Here is a 20,241-nt window from a genome sequence, read left to right as displayed (position 1 = left end):
CTTTGCATGTGAGTTGTGGTCAAAGTCAACAAGCTTGTCTTTCCAGCACACACTTAACATTTTTGATCTTCAGAGTCACAATGCAGCAAGGGTGTTCATTGCAGCTGTAATCTTAAGTCTCCAGATGATTGGCCTTGAAACTAAAGTACCAGAATTATTGCACAGAATAAAAGTCATCCTGATTCGTTGAATTGGGTATGAACAGGTGTACTTAGTTGGGGTTAACAGTCTATAAGACTGCCTGTGAATGATTGAGTAAAGTTAATGAGGTTTGGTTTCTCTATAAATGAGTGGAAAACTCTGGGGTGGGTGGGATTATAAGTCCCAAAGTGTCAGCTAACTACTGTTGTTAAGGCAATTCTCTGGATGGGACCAGAATTTTCAAATGCTTTAACTTCCAAAATTGCTCTAGAATATAAAAAGAATAAACTTTCCTTGTTGTAATATAAATCCAGATATTCCCAATAATTATATCAGTTTCAACAATGTAAAATGCACTTTAGAGCCCCAATACAATACAATACAATCCAATGCAGCCTCCCTCTCTCTCAGAGCTTGGCAGGAAGAGAAAGAAATAAAGAAAATAAGAGGTTTCACAGGGCAAAATTAATTAAGCTTGCCCTATCTGTCTTCAACTATCTAGTTTTAAACAAGAGCTCAGTAAAGTAATGCAAGAATTGGATACAATTAAAGCAGCTTCTAGGACTGCACAGAGAAATAGCTTCTCACCACTCCCTCAAAGAATAAAACCACATAAGAACAGATGGTTCACAGTAGGCTCAGGCAGACTTCATCATGTGACACAGAAGCATCCACCCGCACAAGTGTTGCCACTAAAGAATTCTTTTGCTCCATTACAGCACTGTAATGCTCCTGAAAATAGAACTGAAGCAGAGGAAAAAGCAATAAAATTGGAACAAAAAGACATGAAGGTACCCAAAGTGAAAAGACACCCCCAAATCACTAATGTTGAAACACATACCAAGAAATATAGATGGAAAGCGATGGCCACAAATGCTCGTAGTCTAAGCAATAAAGTTCATGACCTTCAAGCCCTGATGTCGGAGGCAGACTTAGATGTTGTTGCAATCACAAAGACATGGCTCAACAGTTCCCACGAATGGGATGCAAGCATACCAGGCTATAATCTATTTAGGAAGGATAGAGAGGGTAATAAAGGTGGAGGAGTAGCTCTGTATGTGAGGAATGATATCATGGCGACTGAAATGACAGGGACCTGGGGAAAAGAAGAAGCGATATGGATCACCTGAAAAAGAGAGGATAGAACCTCTGTCCACGTGGGTGTTGTCTACAGACCCCTCACACAATTAGAGGAACTAGATAAAGATCTGATTGCAGATTCAAAAATTAGGAAAGAAAAAAGAGGTTCTGTTGATGGGAGATTTCAATCTGCCGGATGTAGATTGGAAGGTTCCGTCTGCCAAATCGGAAAGAAGTAGAGAGATCGTGGATGCTTTCCAAAGTGCTCTGCTCAGACAGATGGTGACGGAACCCACGAGGGAGGGAGCGATGCTGGATCTGGTGCTCACAAATGGGGATAGTGTGTCAAATGTGCGAGTGTGTGCACACCTGGGAAGCAGTGACCATCAAACGGTTTGGTTTGATATAACGGCTGAAGTGGAGGGCGGCCATTCTAAACTCAAAGTCCTGGATTTCAAGCGTGCTGACTTTAGTAAAATGGGGGAATACCTGAGGAAGGAGATGATGGGCTGGGAGGACGAACATGAAGTGGAAGGGCAGTGGTCCAGGCTGAAAGAAGTAATAAATAGGGCCACAGACCTTTATGTAAGGAGAGTAAATAAAAGCAAGAGGAAAAGGAAACCGATATGGTTCTCCAAGCAAGTAGCTGAGAAAATAAAGGCTAAAGAGTTGGCGTTCCAGAAATATAGAAAATCTCAAGAAGAGGAACACGGGGAGGAATACCGGATGAAACTGAAAGAAGCCAAGAGAGAGGTACGTCTGGCGAAGGCGCAAGCGGAAGAACAAATGGCTAGAAATGTAAGGAGGGGCGACAAAAATTTCTTCAGGAATATTAGTGAAAGAAGAATGACTAAAAAGGGAATTGTGAGACTAAAAGATACAGTGAACCGCTATGTAGATAATGATGAAGAAAAAGCCAATTTGCTAAATAGATACTTTTGTTCGGTTTTCACTGAAGAAAATCCTGGAGAAGGACCGCGAGGGACTGGCAAAAGTACACCTGAGAATGAAATGGATATAGCACCGTTCACGGAAGAGAGTGTGTATCAACAACTTGGTAAGCTAAAGGTGGACAAAGCCATGGGACTGGACGGGATCCACTCCAGAATATTGAGGGAGCTCAGAGAGGTCCTGGCGGGTCCTCTTAAAGATTTGTTTCATAAATCCTTGGAGACTGGAGAGGTTCCGAGGGACTGGAGAACGGCGGAGGTGGTACCTCTTCACAAAAGTGGTGATAGGGAAGAAACTGGAAACTACAGGCTGGTAAGCCTCACTTCGGTTATTGGAAAAGTTATGGAAGCCATGCTGAAGGAAAGGATAGTGAATTTCCTAGAAGCCAACAAGCTGCGAGATCCAAGACAACATGGTTTTACCAGAGGGAAATCGTGCCAAACGAATCTCATTGAATTCTTTGATTGGGTAACTGGAGAATTGAATCATCGACGTGCTATAGACGTAATCTACTTAGATTTTAGCAAAGCTTTTGACACGGTTCCTCACAGGAGGCTCTTAAATAAACTAGATGGGCTGAAGATAGGTCCCGAAGTGGTGGACTGGATTAGGAACTGGTTGACGGACAGACGACAGAGGGTGGTGGTAAATGGAGTTCGCTCGGAGGAGGGAAAGGTGAGTAGTGGAGTGCCTCAGGGATCGGTGCTGGGGCCGATTCTGTTCAATATATTTGTGAGTGACATTGCCGAAGGGTTAGAAGGTAAAGTTTGCCTATTTGCGGATGATACTAAGATTTGCAACAGAGTGGACACCCGGGAGGGAGTGGAAAGCATGAAAAGGGATCTGAAGAAGCTGGAAAAATGGTCTAACGTTTGGCAATTAAAATTCAATGCGAAGAAATGCAAAGTGATGCACTTAGGGAGTAGAAATCCAAGGGGGACGTATGTGTTAGGCGGTGAGAGTCTGATAGGTACTGAGGGGGAGAGGGATCTTGGGGTGATAGTATCCGAGGATCTGAAGGCGACGAAACAGTGTGACAAGGCGGTGGCCGTAGCGAGAAGGTTGCTAGGCTGTATAGAGAGAGGTGTGACCAGCAGAAGAAAGGAAGTGTTGATGCCCCTGTACAAGTCGTTGATGAGGCCCCACCTGGAGTATTGTGTTCAGTTTTGGAGGCCGTACCTTGCGAAGGATGTTAAAAAAATGGAAGCGGTGCAAAGAAAAGCTACGAGAACGGTATGGGATTTGCGTTCCAAGAAGTATGAACAAAGACTTGCTGACCTGAACATGTATACCCTGGAGGAAAGGAGGAACAGGGGTGATATGATACAGACGTTCAAATACTTGAAAGGTATTAATCCGCAAAAAAATCTTTTCCGAAGATGGGAAGGCGGTAGAACGAGAGGACATGAAATGAGATTGAAGGGGGGCAGACTCAAAAAAGATGTCAGGAAGTATTTTTTCACAGAGAGGGTGGTGGATGCTTGGAATGCCCTCCCGCGGGAGGTGGTGGAGATGAAAACGGTAACGGAATTCAAACATGCATGGGATGTGCATAAAGGAATCCTGTGCAGTAGGAATGGATCCTCAGAAGCTTAGCTGAAATTGGGTGGCGGAGCAGGTGGGGGAAGAGAGGTTGGTGGTTGGGAGGCGAGGATAGTGGAGGGCAGACTTATACGGTCCGTGCCAGAGCCGGTGATGGGAGGCGGGACTGGTGGTTAGGAGGCGGGAAATACTGCTGGGCAGACTTGTACGGTCTGTGCCCTGAAAAAGGCAAGTACAAATCAAGGTAAGGTATACACATATGAGTTTATCTTGTTGGGCAGACTGGATGGACCATGCAGATCTTTTTCTGCCATCATCTACTATGTTACTATGTTACTATAGTAGTATTCTGGGCATGGTCTTTATGCTAGATATCTGTGCCTAACACCCCCAGTTGCCACTACTTTGTTCTTCCTATCCTCTTTAAGAAAATGCCAAAGAATGTTGAAATACAGATAGGGACTCCCCTGCCAAAGACTGTAAATTCTGTCCCAGCTGCTAAGGACTCTCTATATGAGTATTGTAAGAAATGGAGCATAGGTACAAAAAATCTTAGCAACCAGTGGACCCCTTTTGGCTCATTAGCCCAAACAGATTTAGAGGCTCTAAAGATATGGATTGAAGTCACATAAAAGAAGGACAAGAGCAGGAAGAAACATTTAGATATGTTTAAGCTGTGACATCTAGAAGCACAGAGATTGTGGTATGTAGAGCAGACAGGCATAGGCGCCGGTATAAGAGGCTTGGGGAGGCTAAGCCTCCCCAGCCACAAGCCCCAAGCGTCTCTCTCTCTCTCTCTCTCTCTCTCTCATTCCCCCACCCCCCCGATGCAGCGTCTATCCCTCTCACTCCCTCCCTGTGGTCCCTCTAATTTGATTTAGATCGCCCATCACTGCCGGTAGCGGCACGCCAACATCTTATTGCAGCTTGCTTCGGGGCTTCGGCCTGATGGTATGACGTGCCCCGCCTCCTCTGACCAAACTTCCTGCTTACGCGAGGGCTGGACGCATCATAAGGAAGGCTGGTCAGAGCCGGGGTTGCGAGGAATTCTGGAACGTATTTTGCGGAACACTCTGAATCCACGCCAAACTTTATTCGTATGGGAGGCATCAAAAAAGCAACTGAGCTGCAGCTTAAATGTGACAATTTGTTCATTTGTCACAGCCAGGCACCTTTCTAGAACACGGAATCTGTGGCCACCTGGGATTCTGCACTAAACAGCACATTAAAACAAACAAAAAAGAGAGACAGAGAAAGTGATAAAGTCCACCCACATTCGAAAAAACATGCAAGAGGAAGTGCAACCGGGGACAATGATTATAAAACAAAAAGGAAAGGTAAGCCAGCGGACTGCATTTTCTGACAGAAGTAGGCCCCCTCTCACCTTGTTTTGTTTCGGGGAGCTGAAACTGAGCGCCTCGAATCCTTTGAATGCTTTTTCAGGGTTTATTGTTGTGATCAAACACAAAGGAAAGCTTTTACAGTGGAACAGCTGTAATGAGTCAAAAAAAGGCGCTCCTATTCATAGAAAAATGTTCAAAAGACATATACATGTAGCGTGATGTTTGCCAATAATACTAACTATGCATTAGCAAGTCAAGGAACAAAAATGAAAAATTCTACATGATAAATTTGAGAGCTTAAGAAATATAAAGGAAAAATTTTAAAACATTGAAGCATTTTTCTCGTTTATTTGTACTAATCTTTAAAACACTGCTTTCTCCCAACAGACAAGGCTTGACAAGCTGAAGAAAGCAAAGCAGTTAAAATACTTCTCCTTAAGTATTTTCCTATCAGCTCCTCCCCCTCGCTGGCAGGGAGCGCAACTTTCTGCCTCGGAAAAGTTTGCCTCCCAGGAGGCAGGGCACGTCATGCCGTCAGGCCAAAGCCCCGAAGCAAGCTGTAGTACAATGTTGGCGTGCCGCTACCGGCAGCGATGGGTGATCTAAATCAAATTAGAGGGACCACAGGGAGGGAGTGAGAGGGATAGACACTGCATCGGGGGGTGGGGGGATGAGAGAGAGCCTGTCAGTAGCGGCGATCTGATCAAATTCGAGGGACTGCAGGGAGGGAGCAAGATGGATAAATGATGTATTCAGGGACGGACGGACGAGGGAGAGGGATAGACACTGCATTCGGGAGGGAAAAAGGGAGAGGGATAGATACTGCAATGCGGGGAGAAACAAGGGAGAATTGCTGGACATGGGTGGATGGAGGGGAGGGCAAGGGAGAGAGGAGAATTGCTGGACATGGATAGAGGCGAGGGCAGGGGAGAATGGAGAGTTGCTGGACATGGATGGATGGAGGGGAGGGGAGGGCAGGGAAGAGAGGAGAATTGCTGGACATGGATGGATGAATGGGGGTAGGGGAGAGAGGAAATTTGCTGGATATGAGTGGATGGAGGAGAGGGCAGGGGAGAATGGAGAGTTCCTGGACATGGATGGAGGGCAGGGCAGGGGAGAGAGGAGAATTGCTGGACGTGGATGGATGGAGGGGGCAGGGAAAGGAGAGGGCAGGGGAGAATGGAGAGTTGCTGGACATGGATGGATGGAGGGGGCAGGGAAAGGAGAGGGCAGGGGAGAATGGAGAGTTGCTGGACATGGATGGATGGAGGGGAGGGCAGAGGAGAGAAGAATTGCTGGACATGGATGGATGAATAGGGGCAGGGGAGAGAGGAAATTTGCTGGATATGGATGGATGGAGGAGAGGGCAGGAGAGAATGGAGAGTTGTTGGACATGGATGGAATGGAGGGCAGGGAAGAAAGGAGAAATGTTGGACAAGGATGGAGGGAAGGAAAAACAAAGGAAAGATGCACACGGATGGAGTGGAAGGGAGAGAGGAGAAATGCTGGACATGGATGGAGGGGAGGGAAGACAGAGGAAGTACATGCACATGGATGGAGGGGAGTGGAGTGAGGAGAAATGCTGGATATGGATGGAGGGAAAATTGCTGAATTTAAGGGCTGGATTGGAACACTTTGAGGGCAGATGTTGAAACTGGAGAAAGGATAGGGACAGGGCTACAGATGGTAGACAGGACGCATAAGGGGACAGAAGAATGGTGGACATGGTGAGAGAAAAAATATCAAATGGAAAGAAGACACTGCATAAAACAGAAGACACTGGGACCAAAGCTAATAGAGAAACTAAATGCTCAGACAGCAAAGGTAGAAAACATTTTTTTAATTCAGAATTTATTAATTGGAATATGTCAGCTTTTGGAGATGTGCATCTGTGATATTTTGCATGCAAGTTTCAATTTTTCTAGTATTGCTGCATGCTGAGTCTGACTTCTTGAGGTAACTTTCCAGTTCAGTATTTTGCCTTCATATCTGTTGTGTCATGTGTTCATGTGTGATCAAGATGCAGTATTCTGCTAGCATGTAGTATTTGCAGCCCTTTTTTTTTTTTTTTTTTGTCACTCTGGAGGAATGGTGAGCATTTGCATTCTGGCAGGCCCCCATTCCCCCCCTCCCCCAAAGCAAACCTGCCAACAGGGGGCTAGAGGGCAGATGTTGAAACTGGGATGCGCTGGGCGGGGCTACAGACCATATTTGGATTTGCTCCCTTATATGGTCTGTAGCCCCGCCCAGCGCATCCCAGGATGCACTGGGCGGGGCTGGGCACCGCCATTTTGCAGCGGCGTCAACCCAAGGAAGAGGAGGGAGGCAGGCTACCTCCCTCCTCCAACAAAGGTAGAGGGGCCATGAGGGGGTTCTTTTTCACACTGGACCATCAGGGATTCGACAGACAATGCTTGGGGGGGGGAGTTGGGGTGGGCTGGAGGTCCGCCGGATTTCAGCCCTCCCTGAACCTGGGGGGGGTCGTCGTCGGGGGGAACCGGAGGTCCGCCGGACCTCCAGCCCCCTGTTGGCAGGTTTGCTTTGGGGGGAACGGGGGCCTGCCAGCATGCAACTGCATGCTGGACAGGGCTCACCATTCCTCCCCAATGATCTGCAAACCCTAACGCCAGCTCGGAGTTGGCGTAGAGTTTGCTGTGGCCAGCAACCCAAATTTTGGCGCGCTGACCGCTGATCATTGGCGATGAATGCGCTAAGCCCTGTTTAGCATGCATTAGCATGCTACTTGCGCAAAGAGCCCTCGAACACGTTTCACACGCTCAAGGGCTCTGATCATGGGGCGGTAGCAAATGCCAGTGCTAGTATGGCGCTAGCAGCCTCTAGCGCCAGCGTTTGCTTTTGATCATCTGCCTGCTAGGGCTGTATTGGAACTGTTGAACTTTGCAGAGACTGGGTACCAAATTATGCGCATTACACCAGTGCACTGAGGAAAGACCTGAAAGGGATAGGACCCGCGGATGGTGCTATATCTGTTACGCTATCCACCCAGGATAAGAGCACTTTGCAGGATTTGACTGACATCACAGGAAGTCAGACACTCTGATAGCCCGATTATGATGCACCTTTCTACCATTTTACTGCCTCAGACACAAATACTGTGGCTGCAGTATTGACCCAGAAAAGAGAAGGAATGTACAAACCCCTTTTGGTCAGCCAGTTTCACACCCACAGAGATGGGATTCACAGACTGTGCAAAGGCAGTAGTAGCCGGTGCCATGGCTATAAGGAAAGCATCATACATAGTACAGGATAAACGACTTATAGTTTATGCCACCCAAGCTTTAAAAGCAGTACCATATACAAAAAGTCAATCCCTTTAAAATCCCTCAAAACTGGGATGCAGGGGCATATACCAAAAGCGAGTACTGTGAAACTCTCTACTAAATAATTTGTATGATCCAGCCTGCTTGCTCCAGTACATCTGCTTCAGCCTGCTTGCTCCGCCCGACTGTTCCAACTTGTTCCAGTCCATCCGTTCCTGCATGACCCAGCTTGTGCCAGTCCGTCTGTTCCACCGTGTTCCTACCCATCCATCTCAGCGTATCCTTTTGTTCTGTCGTCTTCTGGTCCAACTCGTCGCAGTCCATCTGTTCCTGCCTGCCCCGGCTTGTTCCAGCCTGTCCGTCTGCTCATCCTGACACAGTCCATCTGTTCCTGTTTGTTCCGGCTTGTTCCAGCTTGTTCCAGCTTGCTCCTGTCCATCTATCACAGCTTGTTCCAGCTGCTACCTGCCTGCCTGTTAACACATCGAGTAACCTGCCTGCCTGCTTGTGAACCTCTCAGCCATTGACTTACCTACCTGCCTGCTAGCTTGTCAGCCATTGACTTACCTACTCGCCAGTCCAAAACCCAGCTTTCCAGCTCTATCTACATGCTTAACACCTCAGTCACCTCAACCACTACATAGTCATCTGTTAACTGCTTAACACCTCAGTCACTACACAGTCACCTGTTACACCTCAGACACTTATGGCCCCTGTCCATGTTCTCTTCCTTGCCCTGTCCTTTCATAATCTTCTTTCCCCCCCACTCCCACTGTCTACCACTAGAACTCGCTGCCCTCCCGCCCTGCCCGCCACGGCAATACCCTATTCACCCTCATCCCCCACCACCTCACCATCCCTCTTGTCCCCCTCCTCCTTCCTAGCTCTTAACCTTCAACACTTCCTTCCTGCCATTAACCCATCCCCATTCCTCCTAAGTTCACACCGTCTTTGTCGCCTTCGCCGCCTGACCTCCCCCACCCTCCTCCGCATTTTCTTGCTCCTCCTCCTGCTATCCGCGGGAGACATTAACCCTAATCCAGGTCCCCCTCACCTGTCTCCGTCCTATCGATGCGAACGATTCCGGGATGTCTCCAATCTCGTCTCTATTCTGCTCCTCCCCCCTCTTCCCTCCCCTTCTCATGTGCCTTGTGGAATGCCCACTCAGTCTGCAACAAACTGCCCTTCACCCACCATCTCTTCACCTCTCACTCCCTTCAACTGCTCGCCCTAACCGAAACCTGGATCTCCCCGGAAGACTCGGCCTCAATCGCGGCCCTCTGCCATGGAGGTTATCTCTTCTCCCACACTCCCCGCCCAGCTGGCCGCGGTGGAGGCATTGGGCTACTACTCTCACCCTCCTGTAGTTTCCAACCCCTCCCCCTACCGCAGTCTCACTGCTTCTCTTCCTTTGAAGCCCACTCCATCCGGCTATTCTATCCGCTGCCACTCAGAGTCGCAGTCATCTACCGCCCCCCTGATAAATCCTTCTCTTCCTTCCTCACCGACTTTGATGCTTGGCTTTCTGTCTTTCTTGAACCCTCATCTCCGTCCCTCATTCTCGGAGACTTTAACATACACGTTGATGACCCAATCGACCCTAACGCTTCTCAGTTCCTCACTCTAACATCCTCCTTCAACCTCCAGCTGTGCTCCACCACCCCTACTCACCGTGATGGCCATTGTCTTGACCTCGTCCTCTCCTCCTCCGGCTCACCCTCCAATTTCCACGCTTCTGCTCTCCCTCTCTCTGATCATCACCTGATCACATTTACACTTCTTCATCCCCCCTGCCCCGTCCAACTTTAACCACCACCTCCAGGAATCTCCAGGCTATTGACCCCCCCCCCCACACACACTTTATCCTCTAGTATCTCTAATCTCCTCCCCTCCATCATGTCCTCCGAGACTGTAGACAAAACGGTTTCCGCTTACAATGCCGCTCTCTCCTCTGCTTTGGACACCCTTGCTCCATCCACCCCCCCCCCCCACGTCCCACAAAGCGTACTAATCCCCAGCCTTGGCTGACCCCTTGCATCCGTTACCTTCGCTCCTGCACCCGATCCGCTGAACGCCTCTGGAGGAAATCTCGTACCCATTCAGACTTCCTTCACTACAAATTCATGCTATCCTCCTTCCACCCCTCCCTATTCCTTGCAAAACAGGACTATTACACCCAATTGACCAATTCTCTCAGCTCCAACCCTCGTCGTCTCTTCACCACCCTTAACTCCCTCCTCAAAGTGCCCCCCGCTCCCACTCCCCCTTCACTCTCTCCTCAATCACTGGCTGACTACTTCCGCGACAAGGTGCAAAAGATCAACCTTGAGTTCACTACCAAGCCACCACCTCCTCCTCAGCCTGTAGCCCCATCCAACAACCAACCAACCATGACCTCTTTCTCCTCCTTTCCTGAGATCACCGAGGATGAAACCTCCCGCCTTCTTTCCTCCTCGAAATGCACCACCTGTTCCTCCGATCCCATCCCCACCAACTTACTTAACACCATCTCCCATACTGTCACCCCCTCCATCTGTCGCATCCTTAACCTCTCTCTCTCCACTGCAACTGTCCCTGACACCTTCAAGCACGCCGTAGTCACACCTCTCCTAAAAAAAACCATCACTTGACCCTACCTGCCCCTCCAACTACCGCCCCATCTCTCTCCTACCCTTCCTCTCCAAAATACTTGAGCGCGCCATTCACAGTCGCTGCCTTGATTTTCTCTCCTCTCATGCCATCATTGCGCCTGCATGTGTGGGAAAATGTGGGATATAAGTCACAAATAAATAAATAAATAAATAAATCCTCGATCCACTTCAATCCGGTTTTCGCACTCTACACTCAACAGAAACAGCACTCTCTAAAGTCTGCAACAACCTGCTCCTCACCAAATCCAGAGGCCACTATTCCATCCTCATCCTCCTCGATCTATCCGCGGCGTTTGACACTGTCAATCATGATTTACTTCTTGCCACACTGTCCTCTTTTGGGTTCCAAGGTTCTGTCCTCTCCTGGTTCTCCTCTTATCTCTCCCACCGCACCTTCAGGGTTCACTCTCATAGAACTTCCTCCACTCCCATCCCACTATCTGTTGGAGTTCCCCAGGGATCTGTCCTTGGACCCCTTCTCTTCTCAATCTACAACTCTTCCCTAGGCTCACTGATCTCATCTCATGGTTTTCAGTATCATCTTTATGCTGATGACACCCAGCTATATCTCTCCACACCAGACATCACCGCGGAGACCCAGGCCAAGGTATCAGCCTGCTTATCCGACATTGCTGCCTGGATGTCCAACCGCCACCTGAAGCTGAACATGTCCAAAACCGAGCTCCTCGTCTTTCCACCTAAACCCACTTCTCCTCTTCCTCCACTCTCTATCTCAGTTGATAACACTCTCATCCTCCCCGTCCCATCTGCCCGCAACCTCGGAGTCATCTTCGACTCCTCCCTCTCCTTCTCTACGCATATCCAACAGACTGCCAAAACCTGTCGCTTCTTCCTCTTCAACATCAGCAAAATTCGCCCTTTCCTTTCTGAGCACACCACACAAACTCTCGTCCACGCTCTCATTACCTCTCGCCTTGACTACTGCAACTTACTCCTCACCGGCCTCCCACTTAGCCACCTATCCCCCCTTCAATCCATTCAGAACGCTGCCGCACGTCTTATATTCCGCCAGAACCGATATACTCATATCACCCCTCTCCTCAAGTCACTTCACTGGCTTCCGATCAGTTACCGCATACAATTCAAGCTTCTCCTCCTTACCTACAAATGTACCCGGTCTGCGGCTCCTCACTACCTCTCTACCCTCATCTCCCCCTATGTTCCTGCCCGTAACCTCCGCTCACAGGACAAATCCCTCCTTTCAGTACCCTTCTCCACCACTGCCAACTCCAGGCTCCGCTCATTCTGCCTTGCCTCACCCTATGCCTGGAACAATCTTCCTCAACCCCTACGCCAAGCCCCCTCCCTACCCATCTTCAAATCTCTGCTTAAAACTCACCTCTTCAATGCTGCTTTCGGCACCTAACCTTTCGAGAAATATAGTATGCCCTATCAGATCGACTCTACACTTGTCTTTTAGATTGTATACTTGTCTCTAGATTTATACCTGTCTTTTAGATTGTACACTTGTCTTTAGATTGTACACCTGTCTTTTAGATTGTAAGCTCCTTGAGTAGGGACTGTCATTCCATGTTAAAATTGTACAGCGCTGCGTAACCCTAGTAGCGCTTTAGAAATGTTAAGTAGTAGTAGTAGTAATTTGTGAAGGGGTACACAGAGAGATCAGTATAGGCTGTTTCCACAGCCGAGCTGCTTACAGTGAGTCTTGCTGCGACAGCGGGTCACTAGCAAGCTCTATACATCATGATTTACTCTCTTTAAAGTGTTTCCTCAATATTTTTTGTGTAAATACACCATTTTCTTCTGAGGAGGAAGAAAACAGCCTTATAAACACAAAACTTAAACTTGCCTGGCTGTAACAAAACACATGTGCTGTATCATGTGCACTGCAAAAATAAAGTCAATCAAGACCGAACTTATCTGAGTCCAAAGTTCTGTCAGTATTCTCAGACGAGATTTCCTGAGATTAGTCACGCCCTAGGACGTGACTAATCTCTTTCACTTTAAGTTTGTAGTGGTGTATTTACACAAAACATATTGGGGAAACACTTTATCATGATGTATAGAGCTTGCTAGTGAGCCGCTTTCGCTGTGGAAACAGCCTATACTGATCTCTCTGTGTACCCCTTCACAAATTATTTAGCATAGTAGAGAGTTTCATAGTACTCGCTTTTGGTATATGCCCCTGCATCCCAGTTTTGAGGGATTTTAAAGGGATTGACGTTTTGTATATAGGTTTTGTTTGTGTCTCTCCCACGGATTTCGTGTTTTTGCATTAGAAGCAGTACTGGCATTACCAAATACTTCATGGTCACCCACTAGACTTGCAAATTATATGGCACTGATAGAATTGCCAAATACACAAATACACCCCTTTCCAAAGGCAAACCCCGCAGAAGCATTGCTACAGGCCTCAGAAGGGCCTGTTTAGGGAGATAACTCACAGTGTGAAGATGTTTCTAAATCTCTATTGGTACATTCTGAACCAATGAAAAAAGGGACAGTTTTGTTCATTGATGGTTCTGCTAAAGGCAACTGTTTAGCCCCTGAGGCTGTTGGATTTGCTGTCCTTAAAGCCAATTTGAAATCAGATATTCCTCCCACAAAACCATTATATTAGCAGGCTTTAGACCCGATTCTCCATACAGGCCAATCAACTGAAATGACGGCTTGTGCTGTTGCAGTGTTACTTACTATGTTACATCCTGTCACTATTTACTCTGATTCTGCATATGTTGTTGGTGCCTTAACTACATACCTGACTCTGTGGGCTAGGAGGGGATTCATAGCAGATTCTGGGACACTGTTGACACATCAAGAGCTTTTAATGTCACTATTTAAACTACTCTTAGAGAAAAAGAAAATTAATACCACAGTTGCAATTGTGAACTGTTGTGCACACACCCAAGGGAAAGACTGGAAAGGAGATGTTGATGCCCCTCTACAAGTCTTTGGTGAGGCCCTTGCTAAAGACGTAAAAAGACTGGAAGCGGTGCAAAGAAAAGCTACAAAAATGATATGGGATTTGCGTTGCAAACCATACGAGGAGAGACTTGCTGACCTGAACGTGTGGTGGCTGCCCTTATATAAAGGATCTTTACTGTTGCTATAACTTCTCCCTTTGCCATCTTAGTAGACAGAGATCCCCACTGGCACCACATCTGTACCTTGAGACCCTGCCTATAAATTGCTACTTCCCCCACTTTGCAAGAGGGCACAACATGAAAAACTTTTACTTACACTGTATATTTGGGTGAACATTCATTTTGACTTTTGCAGTACTTTCTATGCTTGTATGGTTTTATGACCCTGGATGCTGGACTGTGTTATGGTTGAACAAAAGAGGGGTAGATAATGAAGTATATGACTCCGCTTTGCTAACTCAGGAGTTGTTTGCCAAGAATCAGTGGTACCGGTTTGTGTCTGCCCATGTCAAGGCATCATTCCCTAATGTCTCTTGTGTTGCTTGTTCATTAAGGTTCACCTCTACTACCTTTATGTGTAATTTCTACATTTCCTCTCCTCTTTCTTATAATGCCTCTTATCGCAATGCATGTGTGTTGGTTTGCCCTTTCACTTTACAATCTTGTGAGGCACGTTCTTGTAAAACAAGCAACTGCCATGTTCCAAGTGCATACTGTTCATTCTTCTCAAGCTTACTGTTATGCCAGTTGTTCTACCTGTCGCATGCCTGGTCTTACAACACCTGCTACCTCTCCGCTTTATATTGCTACTGTTCAGACATTTTCTTCCCAATGTTCTACAGCTCTTTCCCGTGTGCGTACACTGTTTTCATTTTCTCTACTCATTGCAGGTATATGGCTGCCTGCTAATGTTACTGTTACCTTTACTGGTGGACGTCTGGCTTTGACACTAGGCTTCTGCAATGCATCTCATTTTTCTGCTATAATCTATTCTGTTTCCCCTCATTCTCATGTCAATCTCTTATTTAAAGCTGCTTTTGCTTAATGCCCTTTTTGTTACTTCTTCAATGCTACTGGACAACAGGTACAAAACCATCCCCTTGTACTTCTTACAGCTTGCTTTTGTTTAATGGTACCCACAAACTCATGGATATTTTTTTTGGCAGTGTGGCTTCAAGATCTATGATCAACTCCCCACACAATGGTCAGGCACCTGTTGCCTGGTCACAATTGCCTCTCTTATGCTTGTAATGCCTGATACTAATATCTCTCATATGCTTTCCACCGCCTCTGCCCCAATTCCTTATCCTTCTCCCCCCCCCCCCCCCCCCCCCCCAGAAGAAAAAGGTCTACTTTGCTGATTCTGATGTTCCAGGTGAATTCCTTTTGTTTTCAAAGACTGAGACATTCTGGGCTTCACTTTTTGCACCTGTCCAAGCAGCTGCAAATGCTAAATGGATCACAAAAATTAGGTATGATTTAATGCTGTCAGTTAATTCCAGTACTGAGGGTTTAAATGACATCTCTGAACAGCTTGCTGTCAATACCCTAATGACCCAACAAAACCGTATAGCCTTAGATTCGCTGCTTACAGCATCAAGTGTATGTGTTATGTTTAGCCCATCCTGATATACTTATATTCTCCGAGGACAAGCAGGCTGCTTGTTCTCACGACTGGGTGACATCCGCGGCAGCCCCCACCAACCGGAAGAAGCATCGCGGGTGGTCCGCACGCAGGGCACGCCCACCGCGCATGCGCGGCTGTCTTCCCGCCCGTGCGCGACCGTTCCCGCCAGTCTTGTTTTTTTCCGCGCTGGAGAGAGTCGTGCGTCACCGCTCTCTCTTGTCAGCCCCGAAAAACCGTCGCGTTTTCACAAATTTCTTATTTTTTGTTGTTTGTTTCTGGTTCCCGCGCGTTCCGGACCCATTTTTCTTTTCTTGTTAAAAAAAAAAAAAAAAAAAAGTGAATGCGCTTGTTTTTCCCTCGTTTTCTAGCGGAGGCGTCGCGTTGCGGCCTTGTGGCCGCGCGGTCGATTTATTTTTCGAGGTGTGATTTACCGCCACCATCGACAACTTTAATTTCGCCGACGCGATTTTTCCGTTGATGTCCTCGAAGGTCCCGAGTGGATTTAAGAAGTGTGGTCGCTGCGGCCGGCCTATCTCGCAGACCGACACCCACGCTTGGTGCCTCCAGTGCCTCGGGCCGGAGCACAATATCAAGTCGTGCTCTTTGTGTCTTGGTCTCCGGAAACGGACTCAGGTTGTGAGGCAAGTTCTACGGGACCGTCTTTTTGGAACTTGCGCCGGCCCCTCGACGTCGACCAAGACGGCATCGGTATCGACGGCCGGTTCTTCGGTACCGGTATCGATGTCCGCGAAATCGGCACCGATGGCATCGACCCCAGGAGCACAGGTCCCGTCGGCCCGCCGGTCCTCCGGTGAGGGTAGGGGTGAGAGGCCGCGTGGGCAATCGGCCCCGGTCACTCCCTCTGCCCATGGCCCTCGGGACCGAACCCTGTCTGACCCGGTTCCTCAAGACCGAGGGGGATCGACCTCCTCCTCCTCCGTTCCACCTGGCGCCGATGAAGGGCACCGCAAAAAATCAAAGAAGCACCGTCATCGGTTGCCTTCGATGCATCCGGCTATCGGTGCCGGCGAGGAGTCGACGCCAAAGCATCAGCGTCGAGAGGAGAGGTCCCCTTCGGTAGTGGAGGTACCGACGCGTCAGGGTCCCAGCACTTTGGTGCAGTCTCCTGGACCCGAGCAGCTTCCGGCACCGACACCTCTACCGGCCCCCCCGTCTTTCCCGACAGCAGGCCTGGACGAGTGCTTCCGAGCCATCCTTCCGGGGATCCTGGAAGGGCTGATGCGCCAGGCTGTGCCGGTGCCGGGGGTGTTTGCGCCCTCGGCGCCGTTGACTGTGGCGCCGGCGAGCTCTAGCCCGGTGCCGAGGCCTTCGACACCGCCGCCGCTTGCGGCGCCGGTCTCGACCGCCACGCAGGAGGAGTCCCCGTCGACGTCGATGGAGGGACCTTCGTCCCCGCCGGCGCGGGAGTCCACCGCTCGACGACACCGAGGCCTCGGTGCCTCGACGTCGAGCCGGGCCCGGTTAAGGACTCAGCTACATGAGCTTATGTCCGATACCGAGGAAGAGGCCTCGTGGGGGGAAGAGGAGAACACCAGATATTTCTCCTCAGAGGAGTCTGCGGGCCTCCCCTCTGACCCCACGCCTTCACCAGAGAGGAAGCTCTCGCCTCCTGAGAGCCTCTCCTTTGCCTCCTTTGTAAGGGACATGTCCATTTGCATTCCCTTCCCCGTGGTCTCTGTGGATGAGCCGAGGGCTGAGATGCTCGAGGTCCTCGACTATCCATCACCACCTAGAGAGTCCTCCACGGTGCCGTTGCACAATGTCCTCAAAGAGACACTGCTTCGGAACTGGATGAGACCATAAGGAACATAAGATTTCTTGATGAAATCAAGGACAGCTTCATGGAACAGCTAGTTCAGGAGCCGACAAGAGAAGGAAAAATACTAGACTTAGTCCTTAGTGGTGCTCATGATCTAGTGCAGGGGGTAACGATACGAGGGCCGCTTGATAACAGTGATCATAATATGATCGGTTTTGATATTGGCATTGAAGGAAGTGAAGCTAGGAAATCAAGTACGCTAGCGTTTAACTATAGAAAAGGTGATTACGACAAAATGAGAAAAATGGTGAAAAAAAGACTGAAAGGAGCAGCTCGCAGAGTAAAAAACTTGCATCAGGCGTGGATGCTGTTTAAAAACACCATCCTGGAGGTTCAGGACAAATATATTCAACGTATTAGAAAAAAGGGAAAAAAGACTAAACGTCAGCCGGCGTGGCTAAACAGTAAGATAAAGGAAATCATTAGAGCCAAAAAACAATCCTTCAGAAAGTGGAGAAGAGAACCAACTGAAAGTAACAGGATAGATCATAAGGAATGCCACGCCAAATGCAAAGCGGAGATAAGGAGGGCAAAAAAGGACTTTGAGAAGAAATTAGCGTTGGAAGCAAAAATACATAGTAAAAATTTTTTTAGATACATTACAAGCAGGAAACCGGCCAAAGAGTCGGTTGGGCCGCTGGACAAAAATGGTGTTAAAGGGGCGATCAAGGAGGACAAAGCCGTAGCGGAGAAATTAAATGAATTCTTTGCTTCGGTCTTCACCGAGGAGGATTTGGGGGGGACACCGGTGCCGGAAAGAATATTTGAAGCGGGGGAGTCGGAGAAACTAAACAAATTCTCTGTAACCTTGGAGGATGTAATGGGTCAGTTCAGCAAGCTGAAGAGTAGTAAATCACCGGGACCTGATGGTATTCATCCCAGAGTATTAATAGAACTAAAAAATGAACTTGCGGAGCTACTGTTAGAAATATGCAATCTGTCCCTAAAATCGAGTGTAGTACCGGAAGACTGGAGGGTAGCCAATGTTACTCCGATTTTTAAGAAGGGTTCCAGAGGAGATCCGGGAAATTATAGACCGGTGAGTCTGACGTCGGTGCCGGGCAAGATGGTGGAGGCTATTATTAAGAATAAAATTGCAGAGCATATACAAAAACATGGACTGATGAGACAAAGTCAGCACGGATTTAGTGAAGGGAAGTCTTGCCTCACCAATCTAATGCATTTTTTTGAGGGGGTAAGCAAACATTTGGACAATGGAGAGCCGGTTGATATTGTATATCTGGATTTTCAGAAGGCGTTTGACAAAGTGCCGCACGAAAGACTCCTGAAGAAATTGCAGAGTCATGGAATCGGAGGTAGGGTATTATTATGGATTAAGAACTGGTTGAAAGATAGGAAGCAGAGAGTAGGATTGCGTGGCCAGTATTCTCAGTGGAGGAGGGTAGTTAGTGGGGTCCCGCAGGGGTCTGTGCTGGGTCCATTGCTTTTTAATGTATTTATAAATGACCTAGAGATGGGAATAACTAGTGAGGTAATTAAATTCGCCGATGACACAAAATTATTCAGGGTCGTCAAGTCGCAGGAGGAATGTGAACGATTACAGGAGGACCTTGCGAGACTGGGAGAATGGGCGTGCAAGTGGCAGATGAAGTTCAATGTTGACAAGTGCAAAGTGATGCATGTGGGTAAGAGGAACCCGAATTATAGCTACGTCTTGCAAGGTTCCGCGTTAGGAGTTACGGATCAAGAAAGGGATCTGGGTGTCGTCGTCGATGATACGCTGAAACCTTCTGCTCAGTGTGCTGCTGCGGCTAGGAAAGCGAATAGAATGTTGGGTGTTATTAGGAAGGGTATGGAGTCCAGGTGTGCGGATGTTATAATGCCGTTGTATCGCTCCATGGTGCGACCGCACCTGGAGTATTGTGTTCAGTACTGGTCTCCGTATCTCAAAAAAGATATAGTAGAATTGGAAAAGGTACAGCGAAGGGCGACGAAAATGATAGTGGGGATGGGACGACTTTCCTATGAAGAGAGGCTGAGAAGGCTAGGGCTTTTCAGCTTGGAGAAGAGACGGCTGAGGGGAGATATGATAGAAGTGTATAAAATAATGAGTGGAATGGATCGGGTGGATGTGAAGCGACTGTTCACGCTATCCAAAAATACTAGGACTAGAGGGCATGAGTTGAAGCTACAGTGTGGTAAATTTAAAACGAATCGGAGAAAATTTTTCTTCACCCAACGTGTAATTAGACTCTGGAATTCGTTGCCGGAGAACGTGGTACGGGCGGTTAGCTTGACGGAGTTTAAAAAGGGGTTAGATAGATTCCTAAAGGACAAGTCCATAGACCGCTATTAAATGGACTTGGAAAAATTCCGCATTTTTAGGTATAACTTGTCTGGAATGTTTTTACGTTTGGGGAGCGTGCCAGGTGCCCTTGACCTGGATTGGCCACTGTCGGTGACAGGATGCTGGGCTAGATGGACCTTTGGTCTTTCCCAGTATGGCACTACTTATGTACTTATGTACTTATCTAATCCCACCATTCCCAAGAAAGCAGAGTCCCAGTACAGAATCCACTCGGACCCAGAGTTAATGCGGCCCCAATTGCCCCATGACTCGGCGGTCGTGGATTCTGCTCTCAAGATGGCACGGAGTTCGAGGGATACCGCCTCGGCGCCCCCGGGGCGGGAGTCTCGCACTCTGGACTCGTTTGGGAGGAAGGCCTACCAATCTTCCATGCTCGTGACCCGCATCCAATCTTACCAGCTCTACACGAGCATCCACATGCGGAACACTGTGAAGCAACTGGCGGACCTGGTTGATAAGCTCCCGCCGGAGCAGTCCAGGCCTTATCAGGAGGTGGTCAGGCAGCTGAAGGCGTGCAGAAAGTTCCTGTCCAGGGGTATCTATGACACCT

The 20,241-nt window shown here is 48.3% G+C and overlaps 1 protein-coding gene across 1 annotated transcript in view; it reads right to left on the bottom strand.

The window, feature by feature from the left end:
• The window catches only part of LOC115457879 (C-reactive protein-like), a 65,531-nt gene that overhangs the window by 1,072 nt on the left and 44,218 nt on the right, over positions 1–20,241 (bottom strand). The gene's annotated exons all lie outside the window — the stretch shown is intronic.

The sequence above is a fragment of the Microcaecilia unicolor genome, chromosome 14 (assembly GCF_901765095.1).
Source record: "Microcaecilia unicolor chromosome 14, aMicUni1.1, whole genome shotgun sequence".
NCBI lineage: Eukaryota > Metazoa > Chordata > Amphibia > Gymnophiona > Siphonopidae > Microcaecilia > Microcaecilia unicolor.
This window is presented reverse-complemented; position numbering and strand designations above follow the sequence as displayed.